Source organism: Vulpes lagopus, chromosome 9 (genome assembly GCF_018345385.1).
Source record: "Vulpes lagopus strain Blue_001 chromosome 9, ASM1834538v1, whole genome shotgun sequence".
In the NCBI taxonomy this organism is placed as follows: Eukaryota; Metazoa; Chordata; class Mammalia; order Carnivora; family Canidae; genus Vulpes; species Vulpes lagopus.
This window is the reverse complement of record NC_054832.1, coordinates 7,753,385-7,780,532: the sequence shown is the minus strand read 5'-3', so window position 1 is coordinate 7,780,532 and position 27,148 is coordinate 7,753,385. Positions and strand designations below refer to the sequence as shown.

Here is a 27,148-nt window from a genome sequence, read left to right as displayed (position 1 = left end):
ATTTTATATTATGTCCAAACAATGTTTATATCCCATCCAGATCTCCTGGGGATAGGGGTGGCTTGCTATAATGCAGCTGAGTAGTGTTCTCCTGCAAATATGCTGCTTTAATAATGTGATTAAGCACTTTATAAATGGAAGTCCCTGTGTCTTGTGGACATGGAGGGGAAGGAGTAGGGGGCAGTGAGGTGGGAGCAGGTGCAGAGCCCATTAACCCAGCTCGGCCCACACCTTAAATGGCCATGATGTATGGCACTGCCTGGCAGCCCTGGATTTCTCTTTCTTTTTAATCATTAACCTTGTGAGCAAAAGTCTTCTTATTTTAATCTTCAAGGTTGCAGCAAGTCTTCCCATCTGTAACTGCTTGGTTCCCAGATGGAAGCCAACAGAAGTTCTCTCTGCTGTCAGCCCAGACACATGATGTCTTTGACAGATCTTTTGCTAAAAACAGAACTTGCTGTTTCCAAGGAGCAATGGAAGGGACACTGGAAGCAGAATGCCGATTCCAGAGGGTGTGGAGACCACATGCAGATGATCTCAGTGTGTGGGTGCCAGCTGCGGAGATGTTGGGGACAGGCTGAGCTGAGAGCTCCAGAGGCAACGAGTGGAAGAAGGAACAGATCTCACTTTGAAGTAAGGGTATTTGTTTGGGTTCAAATCCTGACTCTGCCGTCTGAGAGTTGGGTGGACTCTGGGCAGTCTGGCTTTGACCTTCAATCCCTCATCTATAATGTAGGGATCATCATGCCCAAGTCACAGGTCTTGGCCAATATTTGAAAAAGTGCAGTATCTGTCAATGTCTCCTTCCTATTTTCTTCTTCCATCTCTCCCATCTTTTCCTTCCCTCCTCCCTTCCTACCTTCTTCTTTTTTAGACTATTTCCTTCTTCAGAGTGATCCAATCGGGAAAAGCAAGATTGGAACAGGAAAGGTCTTGTTGTGCGTTGTCTCCCTCAATTAGATACAGAGTTTGGGATCTAAAGTAAGGTGGGAGATTAAGCGGTGTTTGTGGTGGGTCACTGTGACTGTCTCCACACCAGGAAAGCTGGGTCGGCTTGGGTAGCCTGGGGCAAGTCCAAACAGTATGTCTGGTTTCTATATCCATGGAAAGGGACTAATGTCCCTGGCTTTCTACATGTAATTCCTAAGACTCACGACAATGAATGAACATGTTTTGTTTTGTTTGAGAAAGTAAAACACCATGCAAAAATTATGCTTTGTAACTAACATCTATTGGCAACAAGTGTTTGGCCTAGAGTCAGGGAGTATCAACATAGGGAAGCCATTTAATTAGAGAAGCCCCTTTGTTTACAGAAGCAGAAACAGAGTCTTGAAAATTCAAATTCAAATGATTGTTGCTGAATTGTCACTCCACATTCTCACATTCCTGATATTTTCTATAAAAGAATGATCCAGGAACTCCTGGGTGGCTCAGTTGTTTAAGTATCTGACTCTGGTCTCAGCTCAGGTCTTGATCTCAGGGTCGTGAGTTCAAGCCCCATATTGGGCTCCATGCTGGGCGTGGAGCCTACTTAAAGAAAAAAAAAAGAATAATCTAATATCAAAAAACAAACAAACAAAACAAAAAAACTATCAAGTGCCAGAATTTTCTAGAAATCCAAGTACTAATTTATCTAAAAAACCTCAGAATCTCGATTTTTCCAAGACTATTCTGGCTTCATGTGTTTTTTGTTATTGTCAGAAATGATGGCTTAAGTACATGAATAAATGCATTTTGTCTAGAAGTATTTTAGAAGGCATTTCAATAATGATTGAATTTTTAAAACTTATCAATACTATCATACTTAAAACCTAGCAGTATTCTTTAATATCATCAAATATAGTCACTCTCAAATGTGCGTACAAAATATATACATATATATGCACTTGCATATATTTGAAATATACATGCATTTGTATATATATAAAGTATAAGCAATTTACATATTTAATCATATATAAATAGTGTCCATATATCTCAATTGATTAATCTATCTCTTAAGGGCTTACACATTTATCCTCCATCTCTCATCTCCATCCTAGAACAGATCATTTATCTTCCAGAGATTCTTACAGTCTATATTTTGAAGGGTCCATCAAACATGATGTCCATTAACTTTTTCCTCCGTCCTCTGTGTTTTCTGTAAATTATAGTTGGAGCTGAAAGCTTGATCAGATTCAAATTTGATGGTTTTGGCAAGAATGCTTCACAGGTGGTGTTGTGTTCCACTATCAGTGGACACATTGTCTGATGGGCCCTTTTATGACATTAGCAGGCACCAATGTTCAGTGCCTAGATCCATTACAATTTGAAAAATGGTGATATTCTATTTTATCATTTGTTCTTCACATACTAACTGGAACAATTTCACACAGAGAAACTTCCCTTCATCAACTATTTGGTAACTCATTGGTACAGTCATAGAGAAAAGGCAGATTAAATACTTGATTCTCTTCCTTTCACATTTTTCAAATGATTTGATTCGAGGGCGTGTACCAACAGGTCACCTGGTAAGGTATACATTTTGTGTCACTGTAAGCGCAAGGACTTGAACACACTAGATGTCCTGTTTTACAGGTTCTCCCTACTGTTGCTCAGATTCCCACTCTGGTCAGCAGGAACCATTGCAAGTTGGGTCATCTGTCCTTTAAATACTACTCTAGCAATTGGATGACTTCCTCATCTGCTCATTTGAAATATACTTTGTGCTGATCTTGGACATTTCCAAGAAGCTCTACTTCCTTTTAACGAGAAATAGTATTTGGAAACCACAACCTAGGCACGAGGAATGCTCGTTGACACCGGGAAGGTGACTACTTCCACACCATTTCAGAGGACTGGGCTAAGGAACACTTTTTAAAATAAAACGCATTGTAAATACATACTGATGGTTTTGGCTTAAATTCCGGGCTTCAGATTTTTATTTAAATCCCTTACCTTATATTAGTACTTCTTCTCTTACATGCTGAGAATCCAGATTTTCAAAGAGATCAGAAAAGACAGTATTGGAATATCCCACGTTGACTCATTTGTTTATCACACGATATGCAAATAATAGCCTCAGAGTAATAACAACACCACATCATCAGCATTTGTGATTCCTTATCCTGGGCATCAGGCTATAGTAGTTCATTATGCAGGCGATCTTACTGGTGATCTCTCTCTTATCTCACACATACACTTACATATACACACATTTCTCTGTATACATAGGTATATACACATATGTGCGTGTACATATACACATGGACTTATACATGTATATCACATACATGTGTAGGCACACATATATCTATGTGTACATAAATAAATGTATATATGTATGAAGAAAGAGACTTTATATCAGTTGGCCTATGAAAGAGTTCTATACCAAAACTATTTTCAGAAACAAAAATCTTTTTTAAAAATGTAGACATGGTTTATGTATGCAATGGAATATTCCTCAGCCATTAGAAATGACAAATACCCACCATTTGCTTCAATGTGGATGGAACTGGAGGGTATTATGCTGAGTGAAATAAGTCAATCGGAGAAGGACAAACATTATATGGTCTCATTCATTTGGGGAATATATAAAAAATAGTGAAAGGGAATAAAGGGGAAAGGAGAGAAAATGAGTGGGAAATACCAGAAAGGGAGACATAACATGAGAGACTCCTAACTGTGGGAAACGAACTAGGGGTGGTGGAAGGGGAGGTGGGCGGGGGGTGGGGGTGACTGGGTGACAGGCACTGAGGGGGGCACTTGATGGGATGAGCACTGGGTGTTATTCTATATGTTGGCAAGTTGAACACCAATAAAAAATAAATTTATAAAAAAAATAAAAATGTCAACATCAAGTGTCTATGTATTTTAACAGAAACACTTAAAATCTCTTTATATTATCTCAGTATTAAAAATAAGAAGAAATTCAGGGCACCTGGGCAGTTAGTCAGTTAAGTAGCCAGCTCTGGATTTCGGCTCAGGTCATGATATCAGGGTCATGGGATTGAGCCCTGGATCAGGCTCTGAGCTCAGCACAGTCTGCTTGAGATTCTCTCTCCTTCTCTCTCTGCCTCTCCCCTCACTTGTGCGTTCTCTCTCTCTCTCTCTCTTTCTCTTTCTCAAATAAATAAATAAAAATTTTAAAAACAGAATTTCTCTTAGTACATATGCACACTCTTTAATCAAATGCATTTGTGACTTTAATACAGCATTACTGGTATTTTCTGAAGAATATGTTTGTAAGTCTTACTAGTTTGTTCATAAAGTTGCCCAAAATCTTTTTCAAAGATACAGTGTGTGGATAGTAAATTGGTGATTACAAGGACCCAAAAATTGTCTCTTTTCTGGAGACCATTTTCATTTTAATTGAGAAACCTCTCTCACTATATATAGGCCAGGAGATACTCTAGTAAGCTCAGAGTAAATTTTGCTAAATGAAAAATATTTTCTATTCCATTTTTATGCTGAAATATGTAAAAATGTTGGCATAAATATTGTTATCATTACAGCCACTTTGCCCCCAAGCAGAATGCTTTTCAACAATGTATGTATGCTTATAAGACAAACTATGTCAAATAAGTAGTTTCTATTTTGATTCTCTGAATATTTTGCTAAATTTAGAACTGCAAAATTAGGGCCACCTGGGTGGCTCAGTCAGTGAAGCGTTTCCCTTCTGCTCACGTCATGATCTCAGGGTCCTGGGATCGAGCCCCACGTTGGGCTCTCTGCTCAGTGGAGAGTCTGCTTCTCTCTCTCCCTCTCCCTCTCCTCTCCTCCCACCCCACTCATGCTCTCTATGTCTCTCTCAGATAAATAAATAAAATATTTTTGGAAGAAAAAGAACTGCAAAATTATAGGCTTGTTTCTATCTTACTCCATTTTAATACAGATTATTAATTTATCCAATTAAAAAAAAGCGTTACACCAGAAGATATTTTTTCTCTCACAAGGAGCAATCTTAACATTTCAGAGTTAAATACAGTACATGCTTTGAGCTCCACTTAAGTTTTTTTAGTCCTCCCCTTGCTTTTGCAAGGATCCATTTTAACATCTCCCTATTTGCAAGCTTTGCTTACAGTCATTGCAATTTGCTTTGAAGCTTCAAACACTTCAGGTTTTCAGTATTTTGAATTAAGACTTCCAAGTTATTTTTTAACACATGATACCACAGTGTAGAGGACTAGTAGATAATAAAAGTTCTAAAGTACTGCCAGGCACTTAGGTTTGTTTAGAAAGTGGTTCTTCGGAGTTTCAAAGGTTTTTAAATTGGATCAATGTGAAGCAGCCATGAAGGAAAGCACATAGATTAGATGGTGACAATTCTAGTTACTTATTTGAATAACATTTTTAATTAGGTAGCACTGCAACCAATTCCAAGTATATTTTGGCTTCATAATTGTTGGATTCTTTTAATGTAATAACACTATATGTATTACAAAACTATGTTTCACTAAAATGTCATAATATCACCGCCAAAAAAAAAAAAAGTTTTGTCTTCAGTTTTGAATTTTCACTGAATTTACAATAGCATGCACAATAATATTAGGGGTTCTGTCTTTGAAGAACTAAGCTTCCAAACCTTTACTTTGTTCTATGTTTAGATGGAGAAAGGGATTCCAGAAATTAATTGATTTTCTCCATATCATTTCAATGTTTGCAAAGTTCTTTTGATGGAGGCGGAAACTTAGCAGTTATTTTTCCATTTTCACACAGCCACAGGAAAATGTGGAATCAAATGAGTAAAATCATCCAATCTAGATGAAAGGTCATGCTTTCCAGAGTAATTGTGCCATCTGCAGCTGTTTGGGTAAAGTCACCACATTCAGGCACCGTCTCCTTAAGGTAATTACTGCATTCTGAAGTAGATGATGGAGCTTTCTCAGCAGATCTGTTAAAGTCTGGATGTTGTATGGTCAGTTATTTTATTCTCAGCCCCATGGTAGGTAGTAAATGTTGACAAAGGACATGTTTACCATCGAGCCTCTTAGGAAAAACTAAGATTATATTTAAATTTCCCTTGAATGTTAGTTTTGGGGATTATTGCTGGAATCAACAGTTTGTTCTAAAACAAATAACCAAATTTCACCAAATGTAAAGCAATAAAATTATTGTAGCCATACACCCTATAATAAATGGCAGAACCAAGGGAGCAAAGGCATTCAGATCGCTTCTCATATTCTCTGTGGAAGGACTGCAGCCTCCACATTATATATATATTTTTTTTCTTGTATTATTGTAGTCTAACTTCCCCATGCTTTCTGCTGACATCCCCACTGACACTGTGACAGCTGTGGGCATTGTACCTGCCATAGCACCCAGCACAGCTGGCCGGTGCATTAAGTGGCGGGAAGGTACACAGGTTCCCACTGCCACGCATGACCAAAGGAATCCCTTGAGTCAGACCTCAATTGACTGTCTTCCCTAAATGGCTCCTGGAAAGGGTCAAGAAAGGTGGATTACGGCAGACTGCCTTTCAGATTTAACCACATGTGAACTCCACAGGAGAGAACTCCATCCACTGCAAAGATGAGACTGTGGTAGAAATTAGGAGGACAAAATGGAACCCTACAGGGGTGCCTGGATGGCACAGTTGGTTGAACATTCAACTCTTGATTTCAGTTCAGGTTACAACCTCGGGGTCATGGGATGGAGCCCCAAACTGGACTCCATGCTGAGTGCAGAGTCTGCTAGAGATTCTCTGTCTCTACCTCTGCCCCTTCCCCTGCTCACACACTCTCTATAAACAAACAAAAACAATAAAAGAAAAAAAAGCCAAAAACAACAACAAATGAACTCTATAAAACCCGCCCAGATGATTTCATTGGGACTATTATTAATAACAGTACTTAAAAATCAAAACCCCAGGATACACGATGAACCAGACGGCATGCTGGGACAGCAGGCATAATCCTAGAAAGACCCAGAATGTTAATGATTAGTATTCCTATTCAGGCTCCATGCCTAAGTCAATAAATGTGAGTAGGTATGTGGGTACATTCTTATACTTTATATTTTAGTCCCTGAGAATTAACAGATGATCATATTCTGGCTTTGAGGCACTATGTATGAGTGAAAGAGCACTGGACCAGGAAAAATACAATCCGATGACTAGTTTCAACCAATTACAACTATGTTGCTTAGGATAACTCTCTGAGCTTCAGTGTTCTTATTTGTAAAAGGGGCCTCTTGACATGTGTGAAAGATGAATGAAAAAAGTATGTTTCACAGAGCCTTGGACTCTCTCTCTCAAATAAATGAAAAATCTAAAAAATGTGGAGAGGCACCTGGGTGGCTCAGTTGGTTAAGCATCTGCCTTTGGATCAGGTCATTATCCGAGGATCCAGGGATCGAGCCCTGCATCAGGCTCCCTGCTCAGCCAGGAGTCTGCTTATCTCTCTCCCCCTACTTGTGCTCTCTCTCAAATAAATGAAAAATAAAATCTAAACAAACAAAGAGCCTCTGAACCACAGAGAACAGGGCACGAGCAGGAAAGATCTTGCTCTCCAGCTAAACCTGCATCTCCCATTGCTACCCCAGTGCATTCCTCATCCTTCTGGTAGTAGGACACCCGTGTGTCTCCAGACACCACCTGCTCTTTCACACATCTGGGATACAACATGTGCTCCCCTCCTAGGTGGGGATGCCTTTCTCCCTTATTGTTCCCTGGAGAAAAGGGAGCATTTTCCTCTGGCTCCTTCAGGGTGGGAAGAGTGAGCCTCAGTGCAACCTTTCCCAGCTCTTACAGAACTTGGCCATCTCCCTGGCCAACGATTGAAATGTTGGCCAGGTTATGCTCACTGGGGCACGGTGGTGGTGTCATCACTAAGGCCAGGCATGCTCATGATCAGCAGATGGTGGCAGGCCCTGGTGTCTCAGGACAGGCCTGCCTCTGCTTTGCCTCCCTCTTGCAGATTCCATGTAATTAGATGACTAACTGGGACCCGAGTTCATGTGAATACCCTCACTCTCTCTCTGCAAATAACCTGAGTGTGCAGGTGCCTAGAATCACATATGGGGTGGAGGGGCGGAAGGATGGTGAGGGAGAGCAAAACGAAAAGCCCCATCATTGCGTTGAGCCTTGGTTGCTTACTCCAGTTCAACCTTTGAGAGAGATCTCTGTACTGGGTGTTGCACACGGCGTGGCTCTTAGTCAACTGGTTCTGATTCCTATTCTTGTTCCTTGTACGTACTTCTCTTGGAAATGCAAAGGGGGCCACCAGATGCTTGACAGGCAAGACTCAGTCTCCCCCAGCCTTGTGTCTCTAACCTTTACCTGTCATGCAACCCCTCTACCCTCCTCTCAGAGGCCACCTCCAAGAAACTTCCCTCACGCCCCTGTTCAGATGTCCTTGCCCCCAACTAGGTTCTCGTGGCATTTTGCTCACTTCTCTAACACAACCTACATTTTATTCCCCAACACGGCACTGATTTGTGTACACAGCTGTGTCCCCTTCCATACTTTCAATTCCACAAGGAATTTCTATTCTCTGTTCATCCTCCTGAGCTCCCAGAACTACATCTGGGAAATAACAGGCCCTCAATAAATGTGTTGAAGGAACATTAATTTAACATTACCCGCATGCTACCTGCATTTATTCCCCAAAGGGGAATACATATCTGCCATTTCCGTACTTTGTACCTTGAGAGAAAGCTAAAAGAAGAGGCTCAGGGAAAGCGTATCAGGATTCTTGATCTAACTTTAAAAAGCCTGCAGCCACTGTAACATTTCTTTTCTATCTTCCCTGAGAATGTTCATAACGTCTGTGAACTTTATTCAGGCTGTTAAAGGTTATACACTTCTCCCAGCACCGCTTCACTTTCCCGAAGTTTCGCTACATCACCTCAGATGTGTTGGGAGGAAGTTGTGTCACCAGACTGCCCCGCCAAGTAAACAGTCTTCAAAGCCGTGCAGCCGGAGCTTCCACTGAGCTGAGCAGCTGCAGGTTCAGGCGCTAAACTGGGCTTGCTGGGATCTGTGGCCCACTGGGAGCACCGGTTCAAGTAGAATGTTCCTCTCTTCCTTTATCTCCAGCACCAACACATCCTTAGCCAACTACACCTGGACCCTTTCTCAGCTGTCCCTGGCCCCCACCCCCAGCTGCACCTGGGTCCCTCTCAGCTACACCTGGGTCCCTCTCAGCTGCACCTGGGTCCTCTCAGCTGCACCTGGGTCCCTCTCAGCTGCACCTGGGTCCCCCTCAGCTACACTAGGCCCTCTTAGCTACACCTGGGCCCTCTCAGCTGCACCTGGGTCCCCTCTCAGCTACACCTGGGCCCTCTCAGCTATACTTAGGTGCTCTCAGCTGCACCTGGGCCTCCCTCAGCTACCCTAGGGGACCCAAGTATAGTTAGCTAAAGACACGTTGGTGCTGGAGATATGGGAAGGGAGGAGCATACTATTTGGGCCAGTGCCTGGGGACCTCCCAGTAGAGACCGGTGTGGCCAAGTGGCCATGAGAACACCTCTCACCATCTCATGAAATGTGGGGTTACGTGGCACAACCTTCACATCTCAAGGTGCAGAATGTCAGGTCTTTGGCATCAGACTGGTGAAGAACAGCTGGTGCCATACAGATTTTGTCTGAGTGGAGCTAACCTATCAGAAAGCCCAAGCACCACAAGTCCTATCCCTTTTTTGGTCCTTATCTCACCAGGATAAGTGAAAGGACATCATCCTCCATGTGTCTTACCCACAGGCCCCAAATACCAAGTGGGCTTCTCCAAGGACTAACTTGGAGGAACACAAGGAAGCCCAATGCTGGCCCCCCCCCCAAGCCTTGTTCTAGAATTCCGCATCCATCAGTATTTTAGGGGACCCATTTGCTCCCACTGCCTCACTGCTCTGCATTACTTAGGGGCTCCCTCGAGCTCCCCCCCCCCCATCCTGTGCCTCCCTTGTACAATCCTGGTGACAATGACTGCGATGATAGAAAATGTAAAGTGTGTGGAGGAGATTACATGCTCAATAAATGTTTGCTACTGCCATTATTCACGGACATTTCCCTTTTTAAAATCACATAAGCTCTCGTTCTCTAAGTCTCTTTGTCTGTAAAATGCCATTAATTATTTTGCAGATTAAGTAAGGAAAAAAAGAGATGAAGCCCTCAGCACTCAGTAAACATCACCTCCCATATCCCCGTTGAAATGTATTATTCTTACAAATGCATTTCGAGTTCTGTTCCATGCTGTGCCTACGACAAAACAAGAATATATCACAGGTACTTGGCTACAGGATGGGTCGCATACAAATCATATGCGACATGTGTCCCCCGCTGAGATAAGCACAGGCACGTTGCATACCTGTCCCTCTCAAGGCCCTCACCAATTCAACAAAGACTTTAATGGATCACCCCAGATCCCAAAGAACCACCTCCTCTCCTATCTTAAGCTGCGTATAAATGATACTTGTTTGCATATTTTATCTCAGATGTGGAGAGGGATTTGAAGACAGAAAATCTGAATGCCCTAAACCAGACCTATCAGTTACAGACCTCAGGCTCTATGCCTCAGTTGTCTTCTATGTCCAGTGGTTGTGGATCATGCCTCTCACAGCACTGCCCTGAGACGTGTGCGTGGGGACACACATGACAGTGCTTGGAAAACAGGGATGTGGTGTGAACAGAATGTCATGTTGAGAGTGAACCCAGGCTGATGGGACAGAGGGAGGCCACCTTGCGGACACACTAGTTCAAAGGAACCCAAAACTCAAGAAAACTGATGCCACCCGTACCTGTTTCAGAATACGCAACCAATAGCCTTCTCCTGGTAAAGTCAATTTGCAAGACATCGGGAGCTTTCAGTGACTCCACTTCTGGAATTCATGGCTCTGGAAATATTGTTGTACTATTATTATCCTTATCAGGCTCCCACGATGTGCTGGGGTGGGGGGAGGAACACGCTATTTAAGACAGCCCACCGCTGCTTCTCCCTTCTCAGGCGTGGCGTGATTCATCTTGAGATGAGACAGTGTCACTGTTTATGAGAACACATTGATGTGTCCTTTTGGTGAAGGAAGTCGGGTGCCCCAGGCCGAGTCCAGATGAGCAGAAGGGGAGGCAAAGAGAGAGACAGTGTGCTTTATACCCTAATGGGAGGACCCCGCAGCCTGGGAAGCTAAGACACAGGGAGAAAAGTAGAGGGCGGTTATGTTAGAGACCCCCAACAACCCGGCAGCAGGAGGGGTTGCTAGGAGCTGAAGGGCACTGGCTCCTGGCACTCAGTAGAACCCTGGTGCTGCTGCTCTGTGCCCCCTGATGATCAACTGCGCCCCAAAGCCTTATCTGAAAGCATGTCATGACTGGTAGCTTCCTGAAAGCATCTGGGGCACCTTGAAAGAGAGTGAGAGAGTGAGAAGCAGAAGCTAGCCTGGGCAAATGGAAGGAAAGAGCACCTGTACTCTGGGAGGCAGGTGGGTGCCCAGGGCTACCCACAATCCTCGGAGAGCCGAAAGTGGGAGAGGTGAGTGAGCAGGGGCATGTGTAAGCCGCTGCACTTCATCACCACAGGAATCTCAGAAACCCCAGGGGAGAGAACAACCGCATGGTGTGGGGCCTCAGACAGTCGTGTTTAAATCTGAAAGGAAAGCTTATCCCCAGACTATGCCTGTGCGTAACTTAAACCTCTGGGAGGTGGATTTCTGGGCTACACTGATTTACCCTCTGTCTAAAAGGGGAAGTGGTAAAATCAGAGAGGGAGACAAACCATAAAAGACTCTTAAGCCTAGGAAACATACTGGGGGTGGCTGGAGGGAAGGGGGGTGGGGGGATGGGGTAACTGGGTGATGGGCATGAAGGAGGGCACGTGATGGGATGAGCACTGGGTCTTCTATAAGACTGATGAATCACTGAACCCTACCTCTGAAACTAAAGACACACTATATGTGCATCAATTGAATTTAAATAAAATTTTAAAGTAAATAAATTAATAATAAGTGAATGAATGAATGAATGAATGGTGAAGTGGGGGAGGAAGCAGAGAGATCACCACAGGCAGCCGCCTCATCCTGGTAAGAAGGAAGCAGACACGTGGGTGGGGGCAGGAGGGTGTTGTCTCTCAAACAGCTCACTAGCTTACTGAGCAAGGTAATTTGATAAGGTGCAGTAGCAGGTTTTTATTTACTTGTTTGTTACCTTGTTGACAACAGTTGGATTTGCAGAAATCAGGAAACCCAGCCTACTTGACCACCCCAGGCTCTGGGCACCCTCCCACTCCTCAGCAGGGGCAGGGAGCACAGCTGGCTCCACCTCCCTGCCACCCCACGCTCCACGTCTTCCTCCACTCCACCTGTCCCTCTGGGCTCCTCCCGTGTCCAGGCAGGAATGAAAGAGGAAAGAGGCAAAAAGGATCTTTATTTAGCCTGAGTATGTGAGGCCACCTTGGTTGCTAAGTGTCCTGTTACGGCAGACATTCAAAGGCCAGCTCTTTCTGGTGGGAGGACTCTGAGGGTTTTGAGCACCCCCAGCCCACACCCGCCGGGCGACCCTGCATGTTCACCAAGCCTCAGGCCAATCCCTGCTATTGCAGACCGGATCCAAATTGGTCCTGTCTTCGTGTTCTTCATCATTGGCTTAGATTGGGGGGCCCCGATCCCCTCCTCTATGGGGTGAGGGAACGACAGATTGCCAAGTCTTCGGCTTTTCAGAATTGTCTCCAAAGACACCTCCACAGTGGCTCTCCAGCCTTTCCTCCCACGCACGGCGATGCTCACTGGATGTGTGTGTGCACTTCACGGTGAAATGGGCCCTCCGACCCCACGGGGCACTTGCCATCCATGTGACCTCGGCCAATTTGCTTTACCTCTCGAGTCCTTAGTTTCTTTATTGGTAAAAAGGGGATGAAGCTAATAGTATCTACCCCAGGGGTGATGTTAAGGTTAAAACAAGTGAGAGCAGTGTCTGCCCATAATCGTAAATGTTAGCAGCTCTTTTTATGATTGTCCTCGGCTGTGGGTTCTTAGCCAGAACTCTGAAGCACTAGAAGGTAACCCATTTAATACCTGGCATCGCTCAGATGTCTTCTAGTTTAATCACCTTGTCTTCTCATGAGGAAAGAGAGGCTCAGAGGCCCTGGGAAAGACATCCAGCCTTCCCTCATGTTCTCTCCTGCTCTCACTCCACATTCACAACGTGAATTATATATTTTGGAGTGTGATTGCATTTAGTTTACCATTTGATTATAGAGTGTGTAATCCTTTTCCCTATAATGGGATGCTGAATAAGACTCTTCTTATTTCCAAGGAATTAAGGCTTAGAGCTGAGAACAAGGAAGCCCTAATTACCCACATTCTAAAGATGACTATAAACAATTAGACTTGGACTTCTCCCCCAGGGCTTGTGAAGGCTGAAGAACCTGTTGTACAATAGTCTTCAAGCATCCCACTCTCCCGCCCGAGCTACAAAGGGAGAGAGAAAGGGCAGGAGCAATTGTCCTTGCTGGTTTGGCTGCTTGATAAAGTACGGAACATACAGTTAAACTTGAATTTCAGTTAAACAAATAATTATTTACTAGAAGCATCTCAAATATCACGTAAGACACACTTCTGAAACAGCCCTAGTTGTTTATCTGAAATTCCAACTTACCTGGGTGTCATGTATTTCTGTTGTTGAATCTTATAAAGCTTTATAAGTGAGAAGAGCAGCATTTTTGGTAAGAGTGGATCCTGTTCCCTCTGAGATGGCCAGGGTAAAGCACACCCCCTAGGAAACCATACACACGCCTCCTCAGAGGCCACCATCTTGGAAGAAATTGCTAAGAGCAAGTCAAGAGACAGACCAGGAATGTCTCTTCATCACTAATATATAGTCAATTGCAAAATAGGATCTCTGCTTCCCCCAGACTGAGAGAGGCTGGACCTAGACAAGGAGGAGGAAGGAAATGTCTTCTCATTTTAGGACAGGGAAGATTACCATCTCCAATCACTAACACACACACACACGCTATGGCACCAAAGGACCAGGAGAAACGTAAATGCAGAACACATGATCACACACCCCTCCCATGTCAGGTCATTTGATATGAAGTCTAAAAATGGATTTCAGGCTTTGAGTTTTAGTCTGGAACCCACTTTTAATGATCAAAAAAGGGCAGAATTTCTGCTTCCAGGGAAGTGGAATAGAGAGGTACTTTATCCTATTCCGCCTACTAAGTATAACTAAGAACCCTTGATGCTGTACATAAAACAAACAAAAAGAGACTGAAGGGTAGAAAGAAGATGGACAAATGAACAAGCCAGGAACATCATGACCGAGGAACAATAGAGTGATACATCCCCCGGTTATTTTGGTTTGCCTGTTAGTTTGCCTCTTATAGTCTTGACTGGATACTGAAGAAACTAGCAACCCAGAATTCCTATGGGTGGGGGGGGAGGGGAGGAAAAAAAAAGCAGGCCCATGAAAAACCTGCTCTTTTTTAGCCAAAGGACATGAAAAGGGATCACCTAGGAAGATAGCAAACTTGCAATGATTTCCCTACTCTCACCAAACACCACAGAAAAAAGCTGTTGAACCCACTCTCAGTCCCACCAATAAAGGCCATGTAGACAGCATAGACTCCACTCTTGACAGGCTAGAATAAGGCGTGCAGCTCCCTTGCTGGGGTAGAGCCAGACAGCTAAGTGGAGAGCCAAGTCTTTCCTCACGACTCAGCAGTGAGCCCCTCTGTCCATGCCCCCTCCCCTCCTCTGAGGTGTCAGTGGGGACCACCAGGGGAGGCGGTAATGAGAAGTTTCTCCCACACTGCACTGGGTTGGCATCAGAGAAGACCTAGTGAAGAGTCAGGACTTGCACACAACTGATCATCCATACTGAGGTACTCCACCCATAGGATCAGGGAAGGCCATGATGGAGCAGCAGTGAGGTGTCTTCCCCCCTCCCAGATGATGCAGTATCAGCAGAGGCTGAGTGGGAGCCAGAACTCCCACACCCTAGCAGTAGTAAGGAGCACCTCCTTCACCTACAGATGCCAATGGAGGCTGGATGGAGAAGCCACAGTTCCACCCCATCTGGCAGTAACGAGGTGGTACCACACTTCACCCATCACACTAGTTTCAGAGGGTGCTCACTAACCTAAAAAAAAAAAATAAGTAACATCCTTAGAAGACTCTCCCAGCCTAACACCCAAAATATCCTGGTTTCAACTGAAAATGGTACTTCATTTCCAGAACCAGGAAGATCTCAGACTGAGTGCAAAATAATACAATCAATAGATACCAACACTGAGGTGATGATGATGTTAGAATGATCTGACAAGAATGTTGTAGTAATCATTATAAAAATTATTTAATGAACAGCTGCAAACACACTTGAAACAAATATAAAAATTAAATACTTCAGCAAAGAAATAGAAGATAAAGGAACCAAACAAATTCTAGAACTGAAAAATACTGACTAAAGGAAATCCTCTAGAAAGGCTAAATTCCCTTTTCCAGAAAGGAAGTAGTGAAAGAAGGACTCTTAGAAAAACTGGAAGAGGACAGAAACACAAAAAGAGCAAAGGTGTCAAAATACAACAGATTTTCTTTCTCTTCTTAAGTTTCCTTAATTATGTTTGATGGCTTGAGTAAACATTGTAACACTGCCTGATGCAGTTCTCAGTGTATACAGAGGAAATATTTAAGATGATTATATTAATAAAGGCGGGAGGACAGAGGGACATAAAGGTAAGATTTCTACATTTTCACCCAAACTGGTGAACTGTTGACACCTTCAGATTATGATAAATCATATATATACACACACATTATATATGTGTGTATATATATGATTTATACACATGATAAATGATATATATCATGATATATATCCTATATTATGATATATTATATATGTGAGTATATATAGTGTGATACTATATTGAAATAACTACACAAAGACACAGACTCAAAAGTATTACAGCTAAATCAAAACTAGAATCCTAAAGAATGTTCAAGAAACCCACAGAGAAGTAAGACAAAGAAAAGAAGAAGAAAAAAAAACAGAACAGAAAACAAAAAATAAAATGGCAAAAATAAAATGTCTAAATATACCAATTAAAATACAGAGATTGGGAGAGTGGATTAAGAAGGAAATATTACTCAACCATATGCTGCCTATGCAAAATCACTTCAAATATAATAATTACAGAGGTTGAAGCAAAAAGAATGGAAAAAGATATACCCTAGAAACATTAACAAAAAAGTAGAAGTGGCTCTATTAATATTACATAAACTTAAGGAAGATATCAGAGACAGAGAGGGACATTCTACAATGATGAAAGGGTAAATCCACCAAGAAGACATAGCAGTCCTCAATGTATATGCACCAAACAATAAAGTTGAAAACTATATTTGGAACTGATTCAGCTGATGGAACTGAAAGATGAAACAGACAAATCCAAAATGATCACTGGAGATTTTAACAACCATCTCTCAACAACTGATTGGAACAATCAGACAAAAAAATTAGCAAAGATATAGACGTCAACAATACCATCAAGCAACAGGATATAATAGTCATGCATACACAAGTCCCGCTAACACTAGAAGAACCATCATTCTTCTCATGTCCCCACAGAACATATACAAAGATAGAGCATATTGTCAGCTATAAAACAAAATTCAACAACTTTAAATAGTTTAAGTCAGCAAATTACGTTTTCTGACAACAACAGAATCAAACTAGAAATCAATAAAAGTAAAGTAACAGGAAAATTCTAAACACTTAATTTTCAAACACTGAAAACCAAGCAACCCACTTCAAAATAATTTGTGGATGAAAGACAAAGTCTCAAGGGAATAAAATATCTTGAATAGAATGGAAGTGAAAATATTACATATGAAAATAAATGAGTCTCAGAGCAGTACCGAGAGGAAAATTTACAGCACTGCAAGGTTACATTAGAAAGGAGGAAAAGTCTCAAATCAATAATCTAAGTTCTCACCCCCAAGAGACTTAAAAACAAACAAACACAAAATAAATTCAAAGTAGGTAAAAGGAAGGAAATAACAAAGATAAAGATCTAAATTTATAAAATTTAAAACAAAAAAAGCAATGAGCCTACCAATGAAATGGAAAGCTGGTTTCTTTAAAAATAATTTTAAAAAAAAATGAAAGGTCTTTAGATTGACAAACCTCTAGCACGACTGACAAAATTAAAAATACAGACTCTCAACTACAGAGAACCTAACCTGGTGGTGGCAGAAGGGAGGTGGGTGGGGTGTGGGAGAGCCAGGTGAAGTGGATTAAGGAGTGCATCTGTCATGATGAGCACTGGGAAATGTATGGAAGTGTCGAATCATGATACTGTACACCTGAAACTCATATAGCAGCATATTAATTATACTTCAATTAAACAAATAAGAAAAAAGAGAGAAGGCACAATTTATTAATACTGGGAATAAAACAAGGATATTACTATAGACCCCGTAGACAACAAAAGGCTGTCGGAAAATACTATGAACTCTACACAGTTTGACAACATAGATGAAATGAGACTCAAAAAGTATAAACTAACCCATCTTACCCAACATGAAGTAAAATAAATAGCCTTGTAACTATTTTTTTTATTAGTTTCAGAGGTAGAATTTAGTGATTCATCAGCTGCATAGCCCTGTAAGTATTAAGGAAATTGAATTCAAACTACTGAAAAGAAATCTCCAGGCCTAGATGGTTTTACTAAAAGAAATTTACCAAATGTTCCAAGAAGAATTAACACCAGTTCGATACAAACCCTCCCACAAAAATAGAAAAAGAAGGGAACATGTGCCAACTCATTTTAGGAAACCAGTAGAAGCTTCACATCCACACCAGACAAAGACATCATTAGAAGAGAAGGCCACAGACCAATGTCCCTTAGGTATATAGACATATAAATCCTTGACAAAATGTTAGGGAATTGAATCCAACAGCTTTCACATAATTCAACACCCATTTGTGATATAAAACAAAAACACTCACAAAATAAGTATAGAAAAGAAGCTCCTCAATTTGATAAAGAGCGTCTACAAAAAAATTGACAGCTAATCTACTACTTCATCGTGTAAGATGAAATGCTTTGAGATGGCTTATCGGATAGCCCTCCTGTGGCAATGATCAATACATGACTTTTATTCATCTTATCTCCACCACAGATTTTAGATACCTTTCCTCCAGAACTTGCCCATTCCCATAAAAATCACCAGGTGCTGACGGAACTTTACCTTATTCCTCAGGTATGTTTTTCAGAGAAGCACAGTCTGAGGACTTCTGATGTACACAGGTGTCATGAGAGGATGAAAGATGACACCTACTGTGAGCCTCCCCTGTCCTCAGGGTTGTAGGCTACCACCAAAGTCTCAAAGACTTTGAGATAGATTCCGTCCCCGTTAAGATCAGAGTTGTCAAAAACAGACAAACCTGTAAATGAAAAAGACATAAGTGTAACAGGGCAAAACATGAAAAAGGAGGTGTGAGGGGACCATTTGGATGAGTGTGCTTATTTTTACTGGGCTGGGTAGGGCGAGCTGGAAAGTTGCCCAGCTTAAATGCATCTTGACATATGGGAAGCCTTTTCCCAGTCCTGCCATCTTTCTGAGACTGCTGCCACCATCCCCATTGAATTTTTAATTTCTGGTACTTGAAGATAACACAGGTACTGATTATTGTGTCACCATGAATAACCAAAAGGAAAGGGGAAAGCTAATTATTTCCCAGTGCTATGGATGCAACACACACATGATATAAGATCGCCCTGAAAAAATGTGTCATAATAATAAGAGATATAATTTGTCGAGTCCTTACTGTGTGCCAGGTGCTCTACAGAGCATTTTACAGCCACCGTCATATCTACTTCTCACAACACTACTGTAAAGAGATAATTACTGCCCCTATATACTCGGCAGGAAACCAAAGCTCAGAGAGGCCATACAGATTTCTCAGTACTACACAGATCATAAATGAGAGAGCCAGGATTCCAATCCAGCTTATAGTTGTGGATTTGATGGGGTCAAAAGATAACATCCCTCAAGTTCAAACCAACTGACGTATGGTCACATATGGAGTCAGGCAGATGGAAATCATAATGCCAGCTGTATGACCAGAAAAATTAGGCAGGAGGACATGGCTAAACTGTATGACCAAACAAACTTAATGATACTCCTCTGAATTGAAGCTTCCCTCCCTCCAAAATGCAGACCCTTACTGCATGATGCATTTTACCAAAGGACATACATTGGAATGCTTTCTCTTGGCAGGTGTACCTCGTGCAAAGGAGAGATGAGGCCAGGGCCCTCCACCCCAGTGTTCAGTAGGTAAGGGCCACGGGGTCAGCAGAAGTGCCTTAGGGAAGGCTTCTTTTTTTTTTTTCTTAATTAACTACAGTGTATTATTAGTTTCAGTGGTACAATTTAGCGATTCCTCAGTTACATATAATACCCAAAATGCTCCTTCCATCGAAGACTTCTAAAAGCAAAAACATGGAAGAAGAAACAAATGATCCCTAACAGGCCTAGGATGGGCTCTGTTAATCCATTCAGATTTAATTTTTAATCTTACCCTGCCAGGAATGAAGCTACGTCTTAGACCTCACCTCCGATACCCAGCCATTGTTCTATTGAGTGTAACCTCTGGAACTACAATGAGTAGTTCTGATTTTGGACCCAAAAAGTCCTAAAACAGAATGAGCAATCCACTCACTACAGGAACTTGGAAAACTTTGTATGTAAACTTAAAACATACCCCTAATTCTTTCTCTTGCCTTTAATTATGTTCAGGCAAATTGTCCAGTAGAGCTTCCTGGAGGTTCTGTGATATGATTTAAGAATATCAGGAAGATACTCTGATAACTTAAAACCAATCACAGAGAAATGTCCTTAAGTTGAATAAAACCACCTCCATTATCATATTTGCAGGAAAAGATTAAACTCTCAGGATAAAATCCTTAGCAATATAAATCTGAAGAATTTAATGTCTAAAGAAATTAAAAGCCCAAATCAAATTATCTTGCCTTTGTTAGTTAACAGTCTGTAGACTATGGCAAAGCCGTCCATTAGAGATTCAAACTCCCCTTTCATAATATATAGTTAGTATTTGGAAGTGGTTGCCAATTATGACACCCAGGCTCCCTTTCATCAAAATGTGGCCGGATAATTGAGTTCTGGCCAATGAAACAGGGACAGAAGTGATATGAGCCCCCATTTCCAGGCCAGGCTCATATAAAGCCTGGGCATGATCTTCCATTATCTCTCTCACTTCCCCCTCTACCTGCTGGTTTACTGACACCAAGTTCCCCGAGTCTCTGTCCACCAGGGCCCCCTGTATGGAGCAGCCACTACATCACTACCACGAATGGTATTTCATGTGACAAGTCTAAGGTTTGCTGTTTGCAGCAACTAACATTAACTTGATCAAGAGAAAGTGAAAAGAATCTAAAGTTTAGCAACCCTCATTTCTGCTGTACTAAGCTCAATTTCAGGCTATTCATTCAGAAGTGTAGGTAGCATTGAGGCTCCTTCGAGAGTTCAGTCTGGGCTGTTCATCCTCGGATCTGCTCATTCAAGACCATAGCAAACAATCTCCTTGAGCTTCATTAACCAAGAGTCCAAACTGTTAACAGGGTGCATTGGGTTGTCACAGTCCGGGCCCCACACTCATGAAATTTAGAAAACAAGTACATCTCCAGTTTTAGGGCAGTTTGCCAAACAAAATGATGTTTCTAGAACCTAAGAATCATAGCCATCAAAGAGGAAAGAGAGAAAGTGAGGAGAAAAGGGTATCCTTTTTAGATTCATCCCGGCCAGGTTGTTGCACAGTCTTACGATGGCTGCCCAGGGTTCCTGGCCTGGAAAACTAAACAGAGTTGGGAGTGATGTCCCTGGTTCCATAATGAACCACATTAGGGTACCATCTGCCATGTCAGGGAGGGACCCACCTATGCACATCTTTTCGTCTTCCAGACAGTAGCACTGGAGAGACTGCTGCTATTTGGCAAAGTTACAAATTTTACAATGGTGGCATCTCTAGTCATCAGAACTCTCTCAAGGCACTTTTCCCTCCCATCCTGCAACTTCAGAAAACGTCATCTCTCTTCCCCTTCTGAGTTGTGTCTGGCAAACCTAGTTTAGAACTGAATAAGCCCTTCAACTCACTGTAGTAAAGTCACCGCCACAATCTCTTGCTCCTGTGTCCCAATGGTCGTTGACTCTCCTTCCTGACTGGAATTGCCTGGATCTGAGATACCAACTTCCCAGCATCTTTTTTCCCTCCAATTCCCATATTCATTCCTACTGGGGATCATCTTCAATGGATTTCTGAATAGGAACTATTCAGAACTACGGATGTTGCCAAAGCCTACGACCCTAAGGGCTCAGGGAGGCTAACTACCTCTGCCTGCTGCCCTCAAGATGTTGTATCTACTCAGCTTCTCAAAGCCTCTAGTCTTCGACAACAATTATTTCTTCTGTACCTTCCTTTATTTCCTTTCTACTTAGATATACTGATATTAATTAATTTCCATCTGCCATCCTCCTACTGTTCTAGGGGGATGCAGCTGGGTTTCTAGAAGTTTCCCCTGCCTCATTTATTGGCCCTTTTCTCTGTCTAGCAAATGGAGGCCAACCTGTGTACCTAAATTACGTGACTTCTTTACTTACACTTCCCCTAGCTTTCAGATGCTATGATGTGCATTTCCAGAGTGTGTCATCTCTAAAACAACTAATCCTCATCCCTTCCCCACTCTGCTTTGTACCCATCTTTCCAGACAGCACAGGTGGAATCGGAGGAGAAGCATCATCCCATCTTTCACCAATGAGCCTACTTTGGTCTGTCACATTGGCAACCTTCAAGCACTTCAGCACATTGGCATAACTGCCGTGGACAGCTGGGCATCAGCACACATCTCAGCAGCACCCTGGAGCCGATGCCAGCCAGCGTGGTGCTCTCACTTCCTCCATAATCCTTGCCAGCTCTGAGAAAGTGCCAAGCATTGCCAGCAGCTGCTTTGATGCCTTGTAGACATGTAGGCTGGATTTGTTAGCTTCTTATCAGCTTACAAATGACTTTGACAAATTTTCTTCTTTGATTTTCTTTTTCCTTTTGAAGGAATGTTTGGATTCCTAGTGCATAGTCTTGTTTATATACCAATTAAAGCAGGAAGCAATTATCATCAATTATCATGTGAGACTAGCTACTGTCTTGTAATTACTGTGTTAATTGACATTAAGTTTAGATAGAAATTATTGTTGCCTCCTTCCAACTAAAAACTAAAAAATGGCATGTCAGGAGTGAAAAAAGAAGATCTACAAATATAATCTTCTCCTGTAAGAAAATCCACCTAGAGAACATTTTTCTTAAATGTTTGTGTATTTCTCATTTCTTAAGTCATTCCTTCATTCAAAAATTTATCACAGTGATGTGGTTAGTTAACAGCCTCCAAAATGGTCCCAAATGATCCATGTCTCCTGGTTCTCAAGCCCTCGAATAGACTTCTCCCATGTTAAATAGAACTGACCCAGACTCCCGTGATTCAGACAGTGAAAGACATTACAGTTTCCACTTTGCTCTCCTGGATTGTTCACTCTGTGAGAAGTCAGCCCCCATGTCATAAGGACACTTGAAGAACTCTATGAAGAGATCAACATGATAAGGAGCTGAGGCCTCCTACTGATGGCCAATACCAAGTGCCAACCAGATGAGTGAACCACAGTAGAAATGAATCCAGTCCAGCCCCAAGCCAAGTCTTTAAGGAACTAGCCCCAACCTACATCTTAACTTCAACCTCACAAGAGACCCTACCCCAGAACCACCCAGCTAAGTTGCTTCCAAACTGCAGACTTGCAGACACTGTATCATTAATATTATTAATGATAATAATTATTATTATAATAATTAGACAATAATTATTATTATTGTCTAAACCACAAAATTTTGAAATAATTTGTCATGCAGCAGTAGATGATTGATACAGATGGTGATTATTATTTTGATGGCTAAAATGGTGATCTTAACTCCCACTGCCTAGAAAGAGATAATATAAAACCAGAGATAGGATTCTCCCTTTAAGAATGTGATAACTGGAATTAAAAAAAAAATCACAAGGCAAAAACTCAGAGATAAATTGCCTCGGTTATTCATATTCTGAAGGTAGAATAAGTACCCTGATTCTTTAACCCCAAGACTTAAAGAAGTAATTTACCTTCTAACTAAGGATGGGGAAGGAAAGTTCTTGGAAAGACCTTTCTGCCTGCCACTCACATAGCTTTTTTGGGGTGTATTTCCTAGCATCCGGTGTAAAAAGAAAGAAGAAGGGCTGCCTTACTGCCAAGTTGCTTCATTACAGAGCTATCTTTAGCCATCTGAAATGCGAACCTCTGTTGTTTGTAAGTTGTTAAACTTTGGGAAACATGTTTAAGGTAATCACATAAAGTGATAAAACATAACTCTTAGAGAAGATATAATTTTTATAAATCACTCCTTTTTTAAGTCACTTCCGATCTAATTCGAGGTAACGTAGACTAAACTTATTTTGTTCTGCTTTCCCACCTTATACTAACACTCGTGGTTAACACACACTGCTTACAAAAAAAATCACACAGGACAAATCTGGCCTTTTAAACGGACCTTTATAATTTTCTGCATTCCTTTTTCAGCAGTTCACCAAAAAAGGCTTGATCTCAATGATAACCCTTCTCATTGTTTCTTTTTTTTTAATAAATTAATTTTTTACTGGTGTTCAATTTACCAACATACAGAATAAGACCCAGTGCTCATCCCGTCAAGTGTCCCCCTCAGTGCCCGTCGTCATTGATTCTAAACAGAAAACACAACATCAAGTCTTATTCCTCTACACGTGAGGATAGCCGTTTGGGGTTTACGGAGCAGCTTCTTGCTCACCACGTCAGTTGTAGGATACTGAAAACAATGACACCAACAGAGTATATATGTGGGTGCTCGTTTTACATCAAGGGAACAGAAGGCCTGAGCAGCACAGCAACTTACCCCAAATCACAATACTCGAAAGGGCAGAGCTGGAGCGGAAAGCCATGCCTAGTAAGTTTCTGGTTTATCCTCTGGAACAACAGTCTTTAATGACGATTTTTCCAGACTGTCACAAAGACAACATATGCGGAACACTCAGCATAAAGTAATACTCCTCAAACACAACTCTCTCCCAACCCCTCCACGGTTCACCTGCACACTGCGTGAATATCCGTGTTCCTGCCCAACAGGAGAATGTGTTGTATTAATAACCCTTACTTTGTAACATTCTTTGTACAGAATCCATTCAGTAGGTTCATCAGGGACTCATACAAAGTAGGCCATGTATGGGAGTCAGAAGACAGAGCAGCTTTTTTCAGTTAGCTTTCTAGAATCTGCACACCCAAAGCTGCCATAATGATGACCGTCAATGTTGCAATATAAAGATGCACTCGGGGTCCTATCACGGTTTGTTTAATAATCTCTCTAGGCTACATGTAACCTGGTGCCTACACTTTTGTAGCTTCTGTCCTCCTTTGCTGTGTGAAGGTCAGATTTCTACTTTAATTCTGCTCATTCATTAACCATTTAGGCAGCACTCTGAGTTCTGTATGCCAACAGAGGGACCTCACCGTGTAGCGGATTACAACCAAGTGTCCTGAATTTGGGGAAGGTCTTTGTAACCAACTAACTCTATGACGTTAGACAAATCTGAAATTTTTCTGAGCCTGTGAAATGGAAGTCGTGGCATCTAACTCAACTAGCTCATAAAACTATTGAGAGGAAAAATGAGAAAATATAACTGGAAGTTCTGTGTGAATTATAAAATGTAGCAAAGAGCCACCGTGTGTTTGTGAAAGAGATGAATGCAAACAAAACCAAGTAAATAAATGACCATATAAGCCTGTGTGCCTTCCTTGCTTAAGTTTTTTCAGGGTTTAGCCTGGCCTCTGGAAGAAATCTTAGCTTGGTAGGTCCATGCCAGGTTGGTGCCTGTCTGCTCATTCTTGCATCCTTTTTTGTGTATGTGTGGTAAGAATGCTTATCATGAAATCGATCTTCTTGACACAATTTTAAGTGCACAATACCACGCTGTTAACTCTCTGGACCATGTTGTACCGCAGATCTCTACAACTTATTCATCTTGTATAAATGGAACTTTATCCTGCTTGAACAACAACTTCCCATTATTTCCCCCCCTCTTCCAGGCCCTGGCAACCAGCCTTCTATTCCCTTCTATTCTACACACTTGACCATTTTAGATCCTCATCTAAGTGGAATCATGCAATATTTGTTTTTCTGAGACTGGCTTATTTCACTCAACAAAATGTCCTCAACTTCATCCATGTTGTTACAAATGGTAGGATTCCCTTCCTTTTTTAAGACAGGACAATATTCTGCTGTATGTACATAACCCATTTTCTTTATCCGTTCGTGTGTTGATGGACATTTAGGTTGTTCCCATGTCTTGGCTATTAAGAACAATGCTGCAACAAACAGAAAGTGCAGATGTCTCTTTAAGATACTGATTTCAATTATTTTGAATGCATATGCAGAAGTGGGGGTGCTAGATACATATTTTTAATTTTTTGAGGAAACTCCATATTGTTTCCCATAATGATTTTACCAATACAGATTCCCACCCACAGCATACGAGGGTTCCCTTGTCTTCACATCCTTGCCAACACTGGTTATCTTTTGGTTTTGGTTTTGTTTTTATAATAACCATCATTACTGGTACAAGGAGATATCTCACTGTGGTTTTGATCTGTGTTCCCCTGATGATGAGTGATTCTGAGCACATTCCCATATACCTGGTGGTCATTCTTATGTCTTCTTTGGAGATAAGACTGCTTAAACCCTTTGTGCACTATTTTAATGGGTTATTTAATTAGGTTTTTCTTTTTGGTTGTTGCTGTTGAGTTGTAGGAATTTCTTGTATATTTTAGATATTAGTCTCATCAGATAAGTGGTTTGCAAATGTTTTCTTCTATTCCTTAGTTCATGTATTTACTGTTTTTGGTTATTTTCTTTTTTTTAATAATAAATTTATTTTTTTATTGGTGTTCAATTTGCCAACATACAGAATAACACCCAGTGCTCATCCCGTCAAGTGCCCCCCTCAGTGCCCGTCACCCAGTCTCCCCCACCCGCCGCCCTCCTCCCCTTCCACCACCCCTAGTTCATTTCCCAGAGTTAGGAGTCTTTATGTTCTGTCTCCCTTTCTGATATTTCCTACCCATTTCTTCTCCCTTCTCTTCTATTCCCTTTCACTATTATTTATATTCCCCAAATGAATGAGAACATATAATGTTTGTCCTTCTCCGATTGACTTATTTCACTCAGCATAATACCCTCCAGTTCTATCCACATCGAAGCAAATGGTGGGTATTTGTCATTTCTGGTGGCTGAGTAATATTCCATTGTATACATAGACCACAGCTTTATCCATTTGTCTGTCGATGTACGCCAAGGCTCCTTCCACAGTTTGGCTATTGTGGACATTGCTGCTAGAAACATCGGGGTGCAGGTGTTCCGGGGTTTCATTGCATCTGAATCTTTGGGGTAAATCCCCAGCAGTGCAATTGCTGGGTCATAGGGCAGATCTATTTTTAACTCTTTGAGGAACCTCCACACAGTTTTCCAGAGTGGCTGCACCAGTTCACATTCCCACCAACAGTGCAAGAGGGTTCCCCTTTCTCCGCATCCTCTCCAACATTTGTGGTTTCCTGTCTTGTTAATTTTCCCCATTCTCACTGGTGTGAGGTGGGATCTCATTGTGGTTTTGATTTGTATTTCCCTGATGGCCAGGGATGCGGAGCATTTCTTCATGTGCTTGTTGGCCATGTCCATGTCTTCCTCTGTGTGATTTCTGTTCATGTCTTTGGCCCATTTCATGATTGGATTGTTTGTTTCTTTGCTGTTGAGTTTAATAAATTCTTTATAGATCTTGGATACTAGCCCTTTATCTGATAGGTCGTCTGCAAATATCTTCTCCCATTCTGTAGGTTGTCTTTTAGTTTTGTTGACTGTTTCTTGTTCTGTGCAGAAGCTTTTTATCTTGATGAAGTCCCAATAGTTCATTTTTGCTTTTGTTTCTCTTGCCTTCATGGATGTATCTTGCAAGAAGTTACTGTGGCCAAATTCAAAAAGGGTGTTGCCTGTGTTCTCCTCTAGGATGTTGATGGATTCTTGTCTCACATTTAGATCTTTCATCCATTTTGAGTTTATCTTTGTGTG

At 41.7% G+C, this 27,148-nt stretch overlaps 1 long non-coding RNA gene across 1 annotated transcript; it reads left to right on the top strand.

Moving 5' to 3' along the window:
• Positions 1-341: 341 nt before the first annotated feature.
• LOC121498460 lies at positions 342-24,813 on the top strand. The gene is made up of 2 exons (XR_005989790.1): positions 342-633; positions 21,693-24,813. It is a non-coding gene; the product is annotated as an uncharacterized LOC121498460 (long non-coding RNA).
• Positions 24,814-27,148: the final 2,335 nt, after the last annotated feature.